This window comes from Canis lupus, chromosome 23, assembly GCF_048164855.1.
Source record: "Canis lupus baileyi chromosome 23, mCanLup2.hap1, whole genome shotgun sequence".
Lineage (NCBI taxonomy): Eukaryota > Metazoa > Chordata > Mammalia > Carnivora > Canidae > Canis > Canis lupus.
Window position 1 is genome coordinate 23,275,745 of NC_132860.1, and position 17,953 is coordinate 23,293,697.

The 17,953-nt window shown below is 37.8% G+C and overlaps 1 pseudogene; it reads left to right on the forward strand.

Moving 5' to 3' along the window:
• Window positions 1–9,343: 9,343 nt before the first annotated feature.
• Window positions 9,344–10,497, forward strand: LOC140615284 (olfactory receptor 52A1-like; annotated as a pseudogene).
• The last annotated feature ends 7,456 nt before the right edge of the window (window positions 10,498–17,953 follow it).

Genomic DNA, 17,953 nt, shown 5'->3' on the forward strand with positions numbered 1-17,953 from the left:
AGTCATGTTTCCTCTCAGTAGTACAAACTCCATATTTTCCCCTTTTGGGTAACAGGCATCATTGAACTGGAGTCTGTGTACATTGGAATCACCATTCCCTTCTGTTCAATGGTACACAACATGATCATCATGATGGTATCCATCAGGCAAGCGTTCCCAGGTACCTCTTCCTGGACATGCTAACTGCCTCTAATCTGGCTCTGTATCTCTTTACGTTCTCAAAAATACTGAAGGCCTTCTAGATAAATGCTTAAGTGTTGATCTTCCTTGCTTTCTTTCTTTTTAAGTTCAAACTTTAATATTGCCTTCATGCATGATCTCATGTATTCAGCATTCTATTGATTTTCCATGACACTGAGAATCTTTTCCACATCAGCATTTGACAAGAAATTGAGACTGAAAAGTGATTCAGTAATGAAAAATTTGGAGGGACACCTGAGTGGCTCAGTGGTTGAGCATCTGCCTTCGGCTCAGGGTGTGATCCTGGGGTCCCAGGATGGAGTCCTGCATCCGGCTCCCTGCGGGGAGCCTGGTTCTCCTTCTGTCTATGTCTCTGCCTCTCTCTCTCTCTCTCATGAATAAATAAATAATAAAATATTAAAAAAAGAAAAATTTAGAGCAACAGTTTCTTTGCTGTAAAAGTATTTCCACTTCTCAAGAGATGTGTTCTCTCTAAGGAAGAACATTGTCTTCAGCCACTGGCTTCCCAGTGAGAGCTCAGGGAGAGCTCAGAAGCTGCTTCCCAGGGAGAGCTCAGAAGCTGCTTTGTATCCATGGAGACCCAGCCCAGGCTAAAATATCAGTCATGGAAGGAAATTTCTCCTAATTATAAGGTCAGAGTCCCATATTCATAACAGGATATGATCCATTTGAAGGAGGAAACTGCTTCTCCAGATACTTGAAGGTGTGAGGAAAAACACTGAATACTTCCAGGGAGTAACCATTGTCTGCCTAGAGTGTTCCTTACACAGGACCAATGTCACTTTCACCTTAATTCCAAAACCAGACAAAGACCCTACCAAAAAGGAGAATTAAGACCAATATCCCTGATGAAAATGGTTGCAAAAGTTCTCAACAAGATACTAGCCAATAGGATCCAACAGCACATTAAGAAAATTATTCACCATGACCAACTAGGATTTATCCCCGGGACACAAGGCTGGTTCAACAACCATGAAAACAATCAATGTGATTCATCATATCAGCAAGAGAAAAACCAAGAACCATATGACCCTCTCATTAGATGCAGAGAAAGCATTTGACAAAATACAGCATCCATTCCTGATCAAAACTCTTCAGAGTGTAGGGATAGAGGGAACATTCCTCAACATCTTAAAAGCCATTTACGAAAAGTCCACAGCAAATATCATTCTCAATGGGGAAGCACTGGGAGCCTTTCCCCTAAGATCAGGAACAAGACAGGGATGTCCACTCTCACCACTGCTATTCAACATAGTACTGGAAGTCCTAGCCTCAGCAATCAGACAACAAAAAGACATTAAAAGCATTCAAATTGGCAAAGAAGAAGTCAAACTCTCCCTCTTCACCGATGACATGATACTCTACACAGAAAACCCAAAAGCCTCCACCCCAAGATTGCTAGAACTCATACAGCAATTTCGCAGTGTGGGGGGGTACAAAATCAATGCCCAGAAGTCAGTGGCATTTCAATACACTAACACTGAGACTGAAGAAAGAGAAATTAAGGAGTCCATCCCATTTACATTTGCACCCAGAAGCATAAGATACCTAGGAATAAACCTAACCAAAGAGGTAAAGGATCTATACCCTCAAAACTATAGAACACTTCTGAAAGAAATTAAGGAAGACACAAAGAGATGGAGAAATATTCCATGCTCCTGGATTGGCAGAATTAATATTGTGAAAATGTCAATGCTACCCAGGGCAATATGCACGTTTAATGGAATCCCTATCAAAATACCATGGACTTTCTTCAGAGAGTTAGAACAAATTATTTTAAGATTTGTGTGGAATCAGAAAAGACCCCGAATAGCCAGGGGAATTTTAAAAAAGAAAACCATATCTGGGGGCATCACAATGCCAGATTTCAGGTTGTACTACAAAGCTGTGATCATCAAGACAGTGTGGTACTGGCACAACACAGACACATAGATCAATGGAACAGAATAGAGAACCCAGAAGTGGACCCTCAACTTTATGGTCAACTAATATTCGATAAAGGAGGAAAGACTATCCACTGGAAGAAAGACAGTCTCTTCAATAAATGGTGCTGGGAAAATTGGACATCCACATGCAGAAGAATGAAACTAGACCACTCTCTTTCACCATACACAAAGATAAACTCAAAATGGATGAAAGATCTAAATGTGAGACAAGATTCCATCAAAATCCTAGAGGAGAACACAGGCAACACCCTTTTTGAACTCGGCCACAGTAACTTCTTGCAAGATACATCCATGAAGGCAAAAGAAACAAAGCAAAAATGAACTATTGGGACTTCATCAAGATAAGAAGTTTTTGCACAGCAAAGGATACAGTCAACAAAACTCAAAGACAACCTACAGAATGGGAGAAAATATTTGCAAATGACATATCAGATAAAGGGCTAGTTTCCAAGATCTATAAAGAAGTTATTCAACTCAACAGCAAAGAAACAACCAATTCAATCACGAAATGGGCAAAAGACATGAAAAGAAATCTCACAGAGGAAGACATAGACATGGCCAACATGCACATAAGAAAATGCTCTGTTATCACTTGCCACCAGGGAAATACAAATCAAAACCACAGTGAGATACCACCTCACACCAGTGAGAATGGGGAAAATTAACAAGGCAGGAAACCACAAATGTTGGAGAAGATGCGGAGAAAAGGGAACCCTCTTGCACTGTTGGTGGGAATGTGAACTGGGGCAGCCACTCTGGAAAACTGTGTGGAGGTTCCTCAAACAGTTAAAAATAGATCTGCCCTACAACCCAGCAATTGAACTGCTGGGGATTTACCCCAAAGATACAGATGCAATGAAATGCCGGGACACCTGCACCCCGATGTTTCTAGCAGCAATGTCCACGATAGCCAAACAGTGGAAGGAGCGTCGGTGTCCATCGAAAGATGAATGGATAAAGAAGATGTGGTCTATGTATACAATGGAATATTACTCAGCCATTAGAAATGACAAATACCCACCATTTGCTTCAACGTGAATGGAACTGGAGGGTATTATGCTGATGAAGTAAGCCAATCGGAGAAGGACAAACATTATATGTTTTCGTTCATTTGGGGAATATAAATAATAGTGAAAGGGAATATAAGGGAAGGGAGAAGAAATGTGTGGGAAATATCAGAAAGGGAGACAGAACATGAAGACTGCTAACTCTGGAAAACGAACTAGGGGTGGTGGAAGGGGAAGAGGGCGGTGTATGGGGGTGAATAGGTGATGGGCACTGAGGGGGGCACTTGACGGGTTGAGCACTGGGTGTTATTCTATATGTTGGCAAATTGAATACCAATAAAAAATAAATTTATAAAAATAAAAAAAAGAATATGGTAGATTCATCCATGAATCCATCTGGTCCTGGACTTCTACTTATTGGTAGTTTTTTGATAACTGATTCAAATTAATTACCTATAATCAATCTGTTCAGTTTTTCTATTTCTTCCTGGCTGATCTTTGGAGGATTGTATATTTTTAGGAATTTTTCCATTTCTTATAGGTTGTCCAGTTTTTTGGTATATGATTTCTTATTACATTCTCATATAATCCTTTGTATTTCTGTGGTATCAGTTGTTATTTCTCTTATTTCAGATTTATTTATTTGGGTCCTTTCTCTTTTTTTCTTGATGAGTTTGCCTAAGAGTTTATCAATTTTATTTATCTTTTTAAAGAAGTTAGATTTTTTCCTTTTCTTCTCTTTCTTTGTTTCTTTTTTTGTCTCTATGTCATTTATTTATTTTTCTGCTCTGATCTTCACTATTGCCATCCTTCTACTCATCTTGCGCTTTGCTCTTTTTTTTTTTTTTTTTTTTACTGGTTCCCTTATGTGTAAAGTTAAACTGTTTACCAAGCTTTTCCTGTTTCTTTGTAATTTACTTTCCTTACCCAAATGTTCATCATTCACACATTATTTTTTTCTTCCAGGTATGTTGTCATTCTGTCAATAGCCTTTGACCACTCTGTGGTCATTACTCATCCGATGCACTATTCATCCATCCATCTTCACCAACAGTTTAATTATCAGGATCAGATTGACATTTTCTTTTTCTTTCAGTTTGATCATTATTGAGGGAACATTCACTATAAAGTAGAGGCATCTTTCCTATACTATTGAGAAGTATATGCTTTTGTCAGTCCAACATTCTTTTTATTCTAATTCCCTGCATTCCATTATCATAACACACCCTTGCTCAAATACCAGAATCAATAACATATTTGAACTGTTGATGATTCTCTCCACTTCAGATTTGATTTCCTCCTCATTTTCATTTATTATATACTGATCCTGTAATTGTACCAAGTATTGTGTCTCCTGATGGCTGGTTAAGACTCTTACACCTGCATTCTCCAACAATTTTCTGTGGTCCTGTACTTCATAGCCATGATGCTGTACCAAGTTGGCTGGAGGCTTCCCTCACACATCTAAAGGACCATGCCCAATATGCATACTCTTGTTCATTTTGTGATGAACTTCATTGTCTAGATTGTAAAACCCAAGCAGATATGAGAGAAAATAATTAGGTTTTACATCCTAAAAAGAAGTAAAGAATGCAAGTAATATTTATAATGTAATCGGTAGAACAATACTAATATTAATGGGGAGTGTCAGACAGTTGAGCCTCACCCAGATAAAAAAATATCTAGGTGGAAATCCTTGCATTTTGGCCACTGTCTTCTAAAAGCCAGTAACCTGCAGGCTTATTAGAGAAAAGCAGTTTGCCACATTCACGTTGCAATCAATTAATCAATAATTTTCTATATTCGGTGACTTAACTAAAACTCTGGGTTGGAAAGCAGCCAGCATTTAAAATACCCACCATTGGGGATCCCTGGGTGGCTCAGAGGTTGGGTGCCGGCCTTCCACCCAGGGAGATCCTGGAGTCCCAGCATTGAGTCCCACATCGGGCTTCCTGCCTTGAGCCTGCTTCTCCCTCTACCTATTTCTCTGCTTCTCTCTCTCTCTCTGTATCTCTCATGAATACATAAATAAAATTTTTTAAAAATGAAATATCCGCCATTTCTAAATCATTTATTGTTATTACTAACAATAACCTATAAAGCTTTTAATCTGGGGGTTTTGAATACATCCCTGTGACACAGTAGAAATGTTGTCATTGAAGTTAGTGCCCACTCTATTCAAGAAAGAGAAAAAAGAATGATGATTTATTAAATACCCCCAATGACCCAGGGAAGCTTGGAGAATGTTGTCTTTGAAAACAGAAATGCCTAAAATTCATTTAAAGCTAAAAATTAGGGCAGCCTGGGTGGCTCAGCTATTTAGTGGCACCTTCAACCCAGGGTTTGATCCCGAGATCGAGTCCCATGTTGGGCTCCTTGCATGGAGCCTGCTTCTCCCTCTGCCTGTGTCTCTGCCTCTCTCTGTGTCTCTCATGAATAAATAAATAAAACCTTTAACAAAACAAAACAAAAAGCTAAAAATTACTATAAAATATTCGGCAACAGTAGTAACCTTCTTCATAGTAGGAAAGGGAAGAAGAGGAGGAGGTGAAGGAGAAACCGGAATAAAATGTAATAGTAGTGGGAAAAAGAGGGAGGAGGTGGAGTGGAGCAAGATTACTATAATATTGATCTGCACAATAGTAATTGCTATACTACTTCATCTATAGATCCTGTCAGGAAACAGAGGATGGAAAACATAATTATACTTTATTTCTCACATTCTAGTGACTTCATTCCTCATGAGCTCATGCTCAAATTTCTCTAAACCTAACCCAAGATCAGAGAGTTCCCAATTCTCCATCCAGGCAGACTCTTTCCTTCTAGAATTCAGAAAACTCTCTGACCTTATGTTGCAGGGCCAGTCCAACTCACTCCTGGGAAGGAAGCTTGGGGATCAGAAAGATAATGACATTCTGGGGATCAGGAAGGTAATGATGCTCTGGGATCAGCCCAAGCACCCAGGAAGGCCTAGTAACCTTTCCTTTAATATCTACCTCTGCTGGAAATGTTGGTGGGAACAAAGATGCAACTCACCTATTCACATGGCAAATCAGCCCTCAGCTCTATCCAGGTGAAGTTCTGCCCCTACAGTTTAGGAACTGGGAGTGAATAAGGGGCTATAATGGGTTTTATTTTAAGAGAGAATGGATAGATTAACTTTTTCCACTCCTGCTTTGGTCATTAATTTTTCTATCCATTGCCATGTTATTTCCATTCTCTGATTAGAATTTTTCATCAACTAAAGGAGAATTGGAGGACAGATGAATGTAAATCTAATATAATATAGATTTGAAGGAGTTTTGAAGATAATTCAGTTCAATTTTCTCTTATTTACGGCCCTCTAATAATTTGTGATACATCAAAGTGGTTTTTATGATTCTGGATTCTAGTAACCTGGATGCCTATTAACCTTAATGTTCTCAGGTTCACTGAAAATAAGAAAGGATGAGATAATCAACCACCTATGTCTGCGGAGATGTGGGCTGTTTGAATGATACAGAAAGGAGGAGAAACAGGAAAATTGTAGGCCATGAAAAACTTTAGTGTCTGATCCATTCAAACACCACCTTAATCCTTTTTATGATGGAGGAAAAGATACCTTGACCTCCTTTCTGACCTCTTGCCTCTGCCAGAGATTATTTATTAAAATCTTTCTTTCTCTTCTACTCAGTAACTAAGACGGAGCCAATCCCTTTTATGATAGCATTTAGGTTATTTTGAAAGGTAAGATTCATCAAATCCATCGCTTTGTTGTTTTTCATAATAGTTGTATCTAAGGTAATTCAGATGCACTGGACTCATCTCGTTTTATTCCTACTAACTCATAAAGTCTGTAAAAGAGTAATTGTTACAAAATTTTGTAAAAATCGTGATTTTTTAACTGCATACAAATCTACAAAGTAGTTGAGACATCACCTTCTTATTTTGGCTGTGGTCAAGTTATATACAGGAAGATGGAAGGAAGCTCTTTAGCTCTGGAATCCTCCTCTTTGACAATATTTTCATTTCTATTATCAATGAGTTTACACTTCTGTGTTTTTTTTTCTTGTCTTATAAATATTGTGCAGCTTGTTTCTGTCTTGACAAAATAATCGGTTTTTTTCATAAACTGCTGTAGAACATATGTGGACTGTGCCAACCACTGATGTGTTCTATATATGATCTCCTTTAGCACCAGGGTAAGTGAGGTAATTGTTGTTAATTTACAGATGGGTAAACTATCAGGTGTATAAGCAGGTGTATAACTTAGCAGGATTTCATAAAAGGTAAATGATATGATAAAGGCATTATCATTAAGTGGATGCAGCTAAGTATAATATTTATTTCTCACCTTTACAATGTCAGCCAGATATTTAGGAGCTATTGATTTATTCAGATTTTGAGATTTCTTTTTTTCTTAGTTTCTATCATTCTGTCAACTCACATTCACATCTATTGGCAACATCCTCCACATAGTCCATCATTTCTTCCACTACTTATTTCCAAATATAACCTACAAACATCGAGAGAAATTAGTTTTCACAATATTTATTGCTGTAATCCATAACATGTCTATTTGACTATAGTCTATTCACTCATATTGTTGCAGGCCCATAAGCAAAGAGATCTCAGCACTCATTACCAATTATTCTTTATTAATGTAAGAATTATTGCATCAAAAATTCTTTGATACCTCCACACATGTGCCTTAAGTGACCATGAAATGGTTGTTTATATGACCGTTCTCAAGAGATTGCCCCCAGAGAGAAACAGAGACTTCCACTGCTATATGAAAAAGGCTCCCTTTTCCAGGGTGTATGGATATGGCCAGTTTAGAGGAAGTCCCTTTTGGGAGTGATTTCAGTGTTTTGACATGGAAAGATGAGTAAAATGGGAACTGGTTTAAATATTAGATATTAGAGAATGATTAATGAAAAGACACCACTAAGAAACAAAAATAAATTTCTTAAATATGAAATTTGGACTCCATTAAAGAGATCTCAGGTCATTCTATAAAGAGTATAAAACTAGGGAGGTATTGAAAGTTGGTCATTATAGTCAAAAGTGTGATTCAGGATTCAAACCACAGCTAATTATCATAGTATAGTGCAGACTATAGAACCTTAATACTGAGTCATAGTATAGTGTAAAATTATTAAGAAAAAATAGGATCCCCATTGTGGAAACCAGAGGATATGCAATTTTACAAAATGATACATTGACATTTAACTTCTGGAAAGAAAACATCATGCTCATCCAACAGTATGATATCTCTAAACTGGCTAAGTTCTGCTTCTGACTACATTCTATCCTATTTTTAGTGTTAATCTTATTAAAATGTTTCTCTCTATTCTTTTTTTTTTAATTTCCTAAGCTCCTCTATAAAAAATATCCTCCATATTCCACTCTTCCTATTCTACTAAAAAAAAATCCACTTTGAACTTAAGTGAACTTAATTCTTTCAGAGAACTAACCATCCCTAGCTGCCTTTGAAAACAGACCATCTTCTTCAAATTTCCTTGAAGGGCCACACTCAATGCCCTGTCAAACGGTGACTTGTTCAATATTTTTATGATAGCTTGAGTGAATGTAAGACAGCTAAACTTTCAATCTCCACTTGAGAACCAATGCCGCAGACTCAGGTATACATAACCTATCCCCTGGGACTGGTACTATTATCAACTGAGAGTGAAGGTTCTCTTAAGCTATCTACTCACCCACACGGGGCAACAGAAGTGGAGAACTTCTAGGACTACAGGATGCCCAGAGGGGATCTGCATTTGCAAATTTGAAATGCAAATCTGCAGCATTTTGCAGCAAAACTGAACCAGTATCTATAAGTAAATAAAGAAAGAAAGCCTAAAGATGGTGTTTCAAGCAGCCCAGCTTAAAGGTCATGGGAAATGTAAAAGATCAGAGTACTCAGACTCATGGTTTCCATTTTCATAAAGAATAAGTCAGAAATCCTGACATTCTTCCTGTTCACATATGACTCTAGTAGAGGCTTCCTAGGATTGCTTGCTACTGCTGTGTTGGTATATAGCATAAAACCTCTCAATAGTCTGGCCAAACTGTCATCCAAAGCTCTTATTTCTTCAGGGTTCAATATGTCTGAATGATAGTTATGGGGTCTATTTCCTTTTCATTCCCACCCATTTTCTTTCTGCAGGAATGAGAATTAGTGATGAAGAGAAATCACTAACTTCCATGGCATCCATTAACTTGTCATATCTGGACCCCACAACAGTGATGCTAAATGGGATCCCTGGACTAGAGTGTGTGCAATTTTGGATTGTGTTTTCCTTCTTTGTAGCTTTGTAGTGTGCCTGGTGGTGCTTCTCCGTATCATCATTTTACTGATTATCATCCCCCAGAATGCAACTTGAATCAACCCATGTACATCTTCCTAGCAGTGCTGGCAGCCACTGACATAGGACTCTGTGTAGCTATTGCTCCCAAGATGGTGGCCATCTTCTGGTTTGGCTGCTGCTCCGTGGCTTTTGAGGCTTGCTTAGCCCAGCTTTTCTTCATCCACGCCTTGCAGGGCATGGAATCTGGCATCCTGTTGGCCATGGCCTTTGACTGCAATGTTGGCATCTATGATCCACTGAGTCACACATCCATCCTCACATCTTTCATCTTGGTTACTATGGTGCTGTTTGTGGAAATTCAAGCAATAGTACTTGTTGATATTTTTCCAGTTTTAATCAAAAGACTACATATTTTCTATTCCAGTGTAACTACCAACATGGCTGTGGTCAAGCTAGCTGCAGAAGACATCCAAGTCAATAACACATGTGGTCTCCTTGTAGTTTTACATACAGTGATAAATAAATAAATAACATACATGTTATTTTCCTCATCCTATACCCTTATTTTCCAGGCCATTTTTGTCTACATCAAAAGGAGTCACTGTTGAAGCATTTGATACATATACAGCTCGTATTTTTGTTCTTCCTGAGTTTTATACTCTTTTTTTAAAAGATTTTATTTATTTATTCATGAGAGACACAGAGAGAGAGGCAGAGACACAGGCAGAGGGAGGAGCAGGCTTCATGCAGGAAGCCCGGCATAGGACTCGATCCCGGGTCTCCAGGATCTCGACCTGGACTGAAGGTGGTGCTAAACCACTGAGCGACCCAGGCTGCCCTGAGTTTTATACTCTTAACTTCTACTCCTTCAGCTACCATTTTGGACATTTAGCACCACTGACCCACATTCTTCTGTCTACCATATACCTCCTGGTACCATCTGCAGTCAACCTTATCATCTATGGTATAAAAAATAAGGTAATGCACAAGAGTGTGGCACAGATTTTTTTTTTTTTTTCTCTGAATCATCATGATGAATCCCGGTGGTAAACAGCTAAATGGTTATACTCATGGAGAAAATACTTTTACTTCTTAGGAATGGAGACAAGTTGAACTCTATGTGTTCATTGTTGTGTGTTTCACTTCAATATGTACAAACTTAAAGGCATATATTTTGCAAACAACAGCTATGAAAAAAATGAAATCTATTCAAGGTAAGACTGCTATTAGCACTATTTATTCATTTCAATTCTAATTTTATCTTCATCATGTCCTTCCTTTTATTTAATTTGCATTTTTTACTATTTTCCCATTTTTAATTTAAATTCAATTTAGTTAACATATAGTGTAATATTGATTTCAAGAGTAGAATTTAGTGATTCATCACTTACACATAACATCCTGTGATCATCACAATAAGTGCCCTCTTTAATGCCCACCACCTATTTAGCCCATCCTTCCACCCACCTCCTCTCCAGCAACCTTTAGTTTGTTCTCTACCCTTAAGTCTATCAACTAATAGTTTACCTTTATCTCTGTTTTTATCTCATTTAATATTTCCTTCCTTTTCCCTATGTTCATCTGTTTTGTTTCTTAAATTCCACATATGAGTGAAACCATATTGTATTTGTCTTTCTCTGACTGATTTATTTTGCTTAGCATAATACATTCTAGTTCCATCTACGTCATTGCAAATGACAAGATTGCCATCTTTCTGATGGCTGAGTAATATTTCATTGTATTTTTATACCACCTCTTCTCCATCCATTCATCAGTTGATGGACATTTGGCCTCTTTCCATAGATTGGCTATTGTTGATAATGCAACATTGGGGTGCATGTATCTCTTTGAATCAATACTTTTGTATCCTTTGTGTAATTACCTAATAATGCAATTGCTGGATCATACAGTAGTTCCATTTTTAACTTTTTGAAGAACTTCCAAACTGTTCTCCAGAGTGTCTACACCAGTTTGCATTCCCACCAGCAGTGCAACTTCACATCCTAGCCAATATGTTATTTTCCTGTATTGTTAATCGTAGCCATTTTGACAGGTGTGAGATGGTATCTTATGGTTTCGATTTGTATTTCCTTGATAATGAGTGATATTGAGCATCTTTTCACATGTCTGTTAACCATCTGGATATCTTCTTTGGAAAAATGTCTATTCGTGTCTTCTGTCCATTTCTTAACTGGATAATTTGTTTTCTGGTTGTTGAGTTTGATAAGTCCTTCATAGATTTTGGATACTAACCCTTTACCAGATATGTCAATTGCAAATATCTTCTCGCATTCTGTAGGCTGCCTTTTAATTCGTTTAATTTCGTTGTTTCCTTTGTTATGCAGAAGCTTTTTGTCTTGATGAAGTCCTAATAGTTCATTTTTGTTTTTGTTTCTCTTCCCTCCAGTGATGTGTGTACTAAGAAGTTGCTATCATGAAGGTCAAAGAGGTCACTGTCTGTGTTTTTCTCTAGGATCCTGGTCAGTTCCTGTCTCACATTTAGGTCTTCTAAAAATTTATTTTTGAGTATGGTATAAGAATGTGGTCCAACCACTTTCTTCTCCATATCTCTGTCCAATTTTCTGAACACCATTTGTTGAAGAGACGGTCTTTTTTTAAATTGGAAATCAAGCCTGCTTTGTTGAAGATTAGTTGACCACATAGTTGTGGGTCCATTTCTTGGTTTTCTATTAAGTTCCATTGATCTATCTGTCTGTTTTTGTACCAGTACCACACGGTCTTGGTGATGACAGCTCTAAGCCTGGAATGGTGTTACCTCCCACTTTGCTTTTCTTTTTCAACATTACTTTAGTTATTAGGGATCTTTTCTGGTTCCATACGTATTTTAGAATTTTTTGTTCCAGCTCTGTGAAAAATGCTAGTGCTATTTTTATAGGGACTGCACTGAATGTGTAGATTGCTTTGAGTGGTAAAGACACTTTAACAATATCTGCTCTTCTAATCCATGAGCATGAGATGTTTTTCCATCTCTTTGTGTCCTCTTCAATTTCTTTCATAAGTGTCCTAGAGTTTTCAGCATACTTTTGCCTCTCTGGTTAGGTTTATTCCTAGAAATCTTATGGTTTTTGGTGCAATTGTCAATGGGGTCGATTCTCTGATTTCTCTTTCTGCTGATGCAATTATTTTATTTCTTGATGGGAAAGCTTACTTATTTTTGAATTCTCATCTCTTAAAATGTTTGCATTTTAAGCTTGGGATTTCTCTTCAACCACTGATTTTGTTGCATCCCATAGTTATTGACATTTTCTCTCAATGCACAGATTCCAGTACCAAAGTAAGAAACTGTCATTTATAACTTCTTAGCTTGAGCTTTAAACACATCAAGTCAGTGTTCCTCATTATAGGGAGTTTCTGAGTCTACATTCCCAACATATCTTACTAGATGAAAGCAGAGAATATTGGTTAGGTTTTAGGATAGAATATTCTAGTATAACAGTCACAGCTGAAAAAGCTTTTGTCTAGCTGCACTACAGTGTCTCTCCTATTGTGCTTGTTGCCCCTAGAATATCACCCAGATCAAACAGGCACCATCCCTGTTGCATTTGTCCTTGCAGTATACTATTCTACAAAAACTCCAGCCCTCAGAGCTACAGAAGTTCCCAGTGATTCTCCATAAGTTGGAGCTCTAGTGGGGTAAAAGCCAACCCACAGACCCTATAGTAGGTCTTTTTGTGTATGGCCTTGCAAGTACACCTTTCCAGTGTCAGCCAGGTGGCATGGCTTGGTTTGGCCACTATCTTTTACCCCAGTGGCATTGTCATATGCATGATCTCAGATATGTCTAGGACCATTTATAGTCCAAAGTGGAGAAGGTAAATCTTTCTCCAAACACAAATTTACTTTCATTCCAAATTTCATAATCCTTTCTCTGGATTTGGGTCCTTGGATGTGAATAGAAACTCAGTCATGGTGAGGGCAACTATGCCTGAACCTTCTTTCCCAGTTAATCAGCTGAGTCCATCATTTGCCTGCATACCTAACATTATTTTATACCATGGTGCACAGTACTGTTTTGTGCTAGTAAGGCACTATTTTTGACTCATGAACAATAAAGCTGCCATTCCTGCTGCAACCAGATTGTCAATTGCCCCAATCACATATCACATTATCTCTCTTCTTTGCATGGTCACAAGAAGAGCTGGAATGTGAGACGGATGCTTTACCCATCTAGACATCCTGGGATGTTCTTATCCTGAATTTATTCATCTGACCTCTTCCTCTAAGCCAGTCACATTGCAAGGTCAATGTGTAATGCTGGTCAATGCTCAAAGTGTTGTAGAATATTATCACATCTCAAAATATCCCTGTGAAATGCAACGGACTTTATAACAATGATATAAGTCAATTTAAGAGAATCATGTTATTCAGAATGTTCTTGGATTTCCCATAAATATTTTTTCTCATAGTCCTAAGTGTAAATTACAACTTCCCTAAACTTCTCAAACAGAGGTTGTATAGAAGATGCCAATAAAAGCCCCAGATGAGTTGTGTCAACTAAGAAGAATAAACACACCAATATAAATTATGTCATGTCTTCATAAGATTTTTAATCTACACAAGTGTAGATGCCCCCTCCCTAGAAGCCCAGATTGGCTACAGGAACTGTGGCTGATTTTTCTTTTTGTTAGTTTTAATGTATAATTTTTGTCTGCATTTGACATGGATTTGCTCAGGAACTCCAGAGATCTACACTGTGATTCTTTCATTGAAATTAACCATAAAATGTACATGGTATCTATTCACCAAAATATTCTAATCACTTAGAGACTGCCAGGTCTGTGGCACTGGGCTATTTCCATTTTAGCCAAGACCTGCTTCATAATCGTTCTTGCTTTGGACATAACTCAAAGTTTAAAGTCTTTCCTATCACTTGATAAATGTTTGCAGATATAATTCCATGTGTGAAATGTGTTGTCTCTGACACATGAAAAATGTACCACAAATCATGCTTACTTTTGTGTGGGGAAGTATCAGATGCAAACATTCATCCTTTATTTTAGAACTTGCCTGAGACCAACAAACTCTTAAAAAACTTGCTCTTGAGAGAAACCACTTAATATTCAGAAGGTTTATTTTTCATTCTTTGGAACACATGTATCTTACCAAGGCCTCCAACAAACTTTCCACTCAGGGCTCAACTAATCTTTTAAAATGAACCAATAGGACATCTTCCAGAATGTATGGAGTGTCCAGGGTCCTTTGAGCTATATCAGGACAGCAGGAGAATTGAAAATCGATGCCTTTGCTGTTGTTGTCCATATGAGTGCAGACTGTTAATGAACTTTCTTCCTGAGAGAATTGGAAAATGACACATGATCAGTATCTACATGTCATGTACCTGAGAAACCCAGCAAAAAGCAACTTCTGGCACAGCTGTTGAAACTGGTGTCTTTAACTGCTTTTATTTTCAGTAATACATTAACCCATTAGATAGATTTAATTAGATAGATTATATCACAAAACTCTTCACAAAGGCCTCTGGAAAGCATGACATGACACTTTCATCATCTGCTCAGAAAACATTTTGCAAGAACCAACACAATTTCTAAGATTACATATTTAAAATTCTTTCAATCTTACTGTTCAGGAGATATAAGCAATCTCATTAACTGACATATACAAATGTACAGCATCTTCTTAAAGAGATAATGAATAAATAAAAACCACCTCTGAAAAGGTAATAAGACAGGATAGTCATATGGGAGCAAACACAACACATGAGATCAAATAATAGTGGAGATAATGCACTACCAGCAAATGTATTAAGAATAAATAAGCTAAGTCAACCATTTCATAAGCAAATTTCCAGAAGGGAACAAAATCTAGTCAATGCTAACTAATACTTTGAACATTAAAAATGGAAGATGTAGAAATTCAGAATTCTAGAAAGAAGTTAAGCCTTTTTTTTTTTTCTCCATAAAAAAAAATTTCTTAAGGAAGAGTTGGTTGCTTCAGAATTGGTGAGAAGTCCAAACTTGAAGGACTCGATCTCTGATCCTCTTGGTTCTTATGCCATAGATCAATGGGTTTACCATGGGTGGAACTAGAAGATATATGTTAGCCACAAAGATATGAGTATGAGGAGCCATATGGTGACCAAATCTGTGAGTAAGGAAGAAGAAAAAGGCTGGAGTGTAGGCTACTGAGATCACACAAATGGGATCCACATGTGCCTAAGGTCTTGAGCCGAGCAGCCTTGAATGGAAGATGGAAGACAGCGTAGAGAATGATAACAGGAACATAGGATCAATAAGAAATCTAAACCTCCAGTGAAGAAGGCAGCAGTCAGGTGTAGATTCTGTAGATTCTGGTCTCTGCATAAGCAAGCTTGATCAGTGCCATAAATTCATAGTGTGGGGGATGATATTAGTTCTACAGTAAGGAAGCCACCGAAGCATAAATGGTTGAGGACTGAAGAGCAAAACCCCACGGAAGACAATAACCAGCCCCAAGTTCTTGATGATTCCATGTGTCAGGATAGTAGAATGTCTCAGAGGATCACAGATTGCCACATACCTGTCAAAGGCCATGGCCAAGATAAACCCTGAGGCCATGATGCATAATGAATGAATGAATGAGAAACACTTGTACAAGGGCTTCAAAATAGATCTCACTGCCATGGAACCAAAAAATGCTTAGCATTTTGGGCCTGACAGTAGTGGAGATGATCATGTCAGTCACAGAGAGCATACAGAGGAAGAAGAACATGGGCTCATGCAGATTGGAGTCTGTTCTGATTATAAATAGAATAGCAAAAATACCCAGGAGAGCACTCAGGTAGACAAAACAGAAAGGCATTGACAGACAAGCGTGGATAGCCTCCATTCCTGGAATGCCAAGGAGAAGAAAAGTATTGGGATGGAAATTGGTATTATTTGACAAGGACATGATGAAAACTACTGGCTGCATTCAATTGTGGGATGATGTAGATTCTTTCATATTAATTTTCCCATTTATTTACAGCTTCCTTTATCTACTAATTAATATAAAATACTCGACAAGGCTTTATATCTCAAGGATACAATGACAAATATATTCCAATCCCTAACTTTAAAATTTAACATTCTAATAATGGAGAAACTTATGCAAACCAATGATTACATTCCCAAATGATTACTGCAGTAAAAGTTACGTGAATAAACAGGAAGATTTATTCCTCTTGCATGAGTCAGAGGATCATAGTTAAGATGCTTAATCTTGGTTCTGAAGCATTCTGGACCTTTACAATAAAAAGAAAATTATAACTAAAATCAAGTGCACACTCAGAAGATGTCAGTGCCTCCACTGAAAGATCAGAGAATCTTCTTTTGTTTTTATGTGGGTGAAGTTGAAGTAGTTGTTGAAACATATGTGTTTTTCTATCTGATTCCTTGTATTATCAAACACATGGGTGAAGTCATTATGATACACTGTTAATTGATAGAAGAAAGTATCTATGCATTATACATTGTGGTTGCCTAAGTAATATCTTTTGTATACACTAAGCAGAGTGAAAAGTCTGAAATCTTACAAACCAATCTGTTAGCAGAATTTGACAGTTGTACATCCAAGGAGATAGAAACAAAATATCACTTCCTTATAACAATCCTTGTTTGGCAAAAATTATGTAACACATAAGCATAATTTTTCCTTTTTGAAGAAAAAATAGTAATACACAAATGGTTTCTTACTAATTCTAATATGTTTTATTTTCATTTTCTTCAAAATATTTTCTTTTTTTTATTGGAGTTCAATTTGCCAACATATAGCATAACACCTAGTGCTCATCCCATCAAGTGCCCCCTTCAGTGCCCATCACCCAGTCACCCCCATCCCCTTTCCACCACCCCTTGTTCGTTTCCCAGAGTTAGGAGTCTCTCATGTTCTGTCTCCCTCTCTGATATTTCCCACTCATTTTCTCTCCTTTCCCCTTTATACCCTTTCACTATTTTTTATATTCCCCAAATGAATGAGACCATATAATGTTTGTCCTTCTCTGATTCACTTATTTCACTCAGCATAATACCCTCCAGTTCCATCCACGTTAGAGCAAATGGTGGGTATTTGTCATTTCTAATGGCTGAGTAATATTCCGTTGTATACATAAACCACATCTTCTTTATCCATTCATCTTTCGATGGACACCGAGGCTCCTTCCACAGTTTGGCTATTGTGAACATTGCTGCTATAAACATCCGGGTGCAGGTGTCCCGGCGTTTCACTGCATCTGTATCTTTGGGGTAAATCCCCAGCAGTGCAATTGCTGGGTCGTAGGGCAGATCTATTTTTAACTCTTTGAGGAACCTCCACACAGTTTTCCAGAGTGGCTGCACCAGTTCACATTCCCACCAACAGGGCAAGAGGGTTTCCCTTTCTCCACATCCTCTCCAACATTTGTGGCTTCCTGCCTTGGTAATTTTCCCCATTCTCACTGGTGTGAGGTGGTATCTCATTGTGGTTTTGAATTGTACTTCCCTGATGGCCAGGGATGCAGAGCATTTTCTCT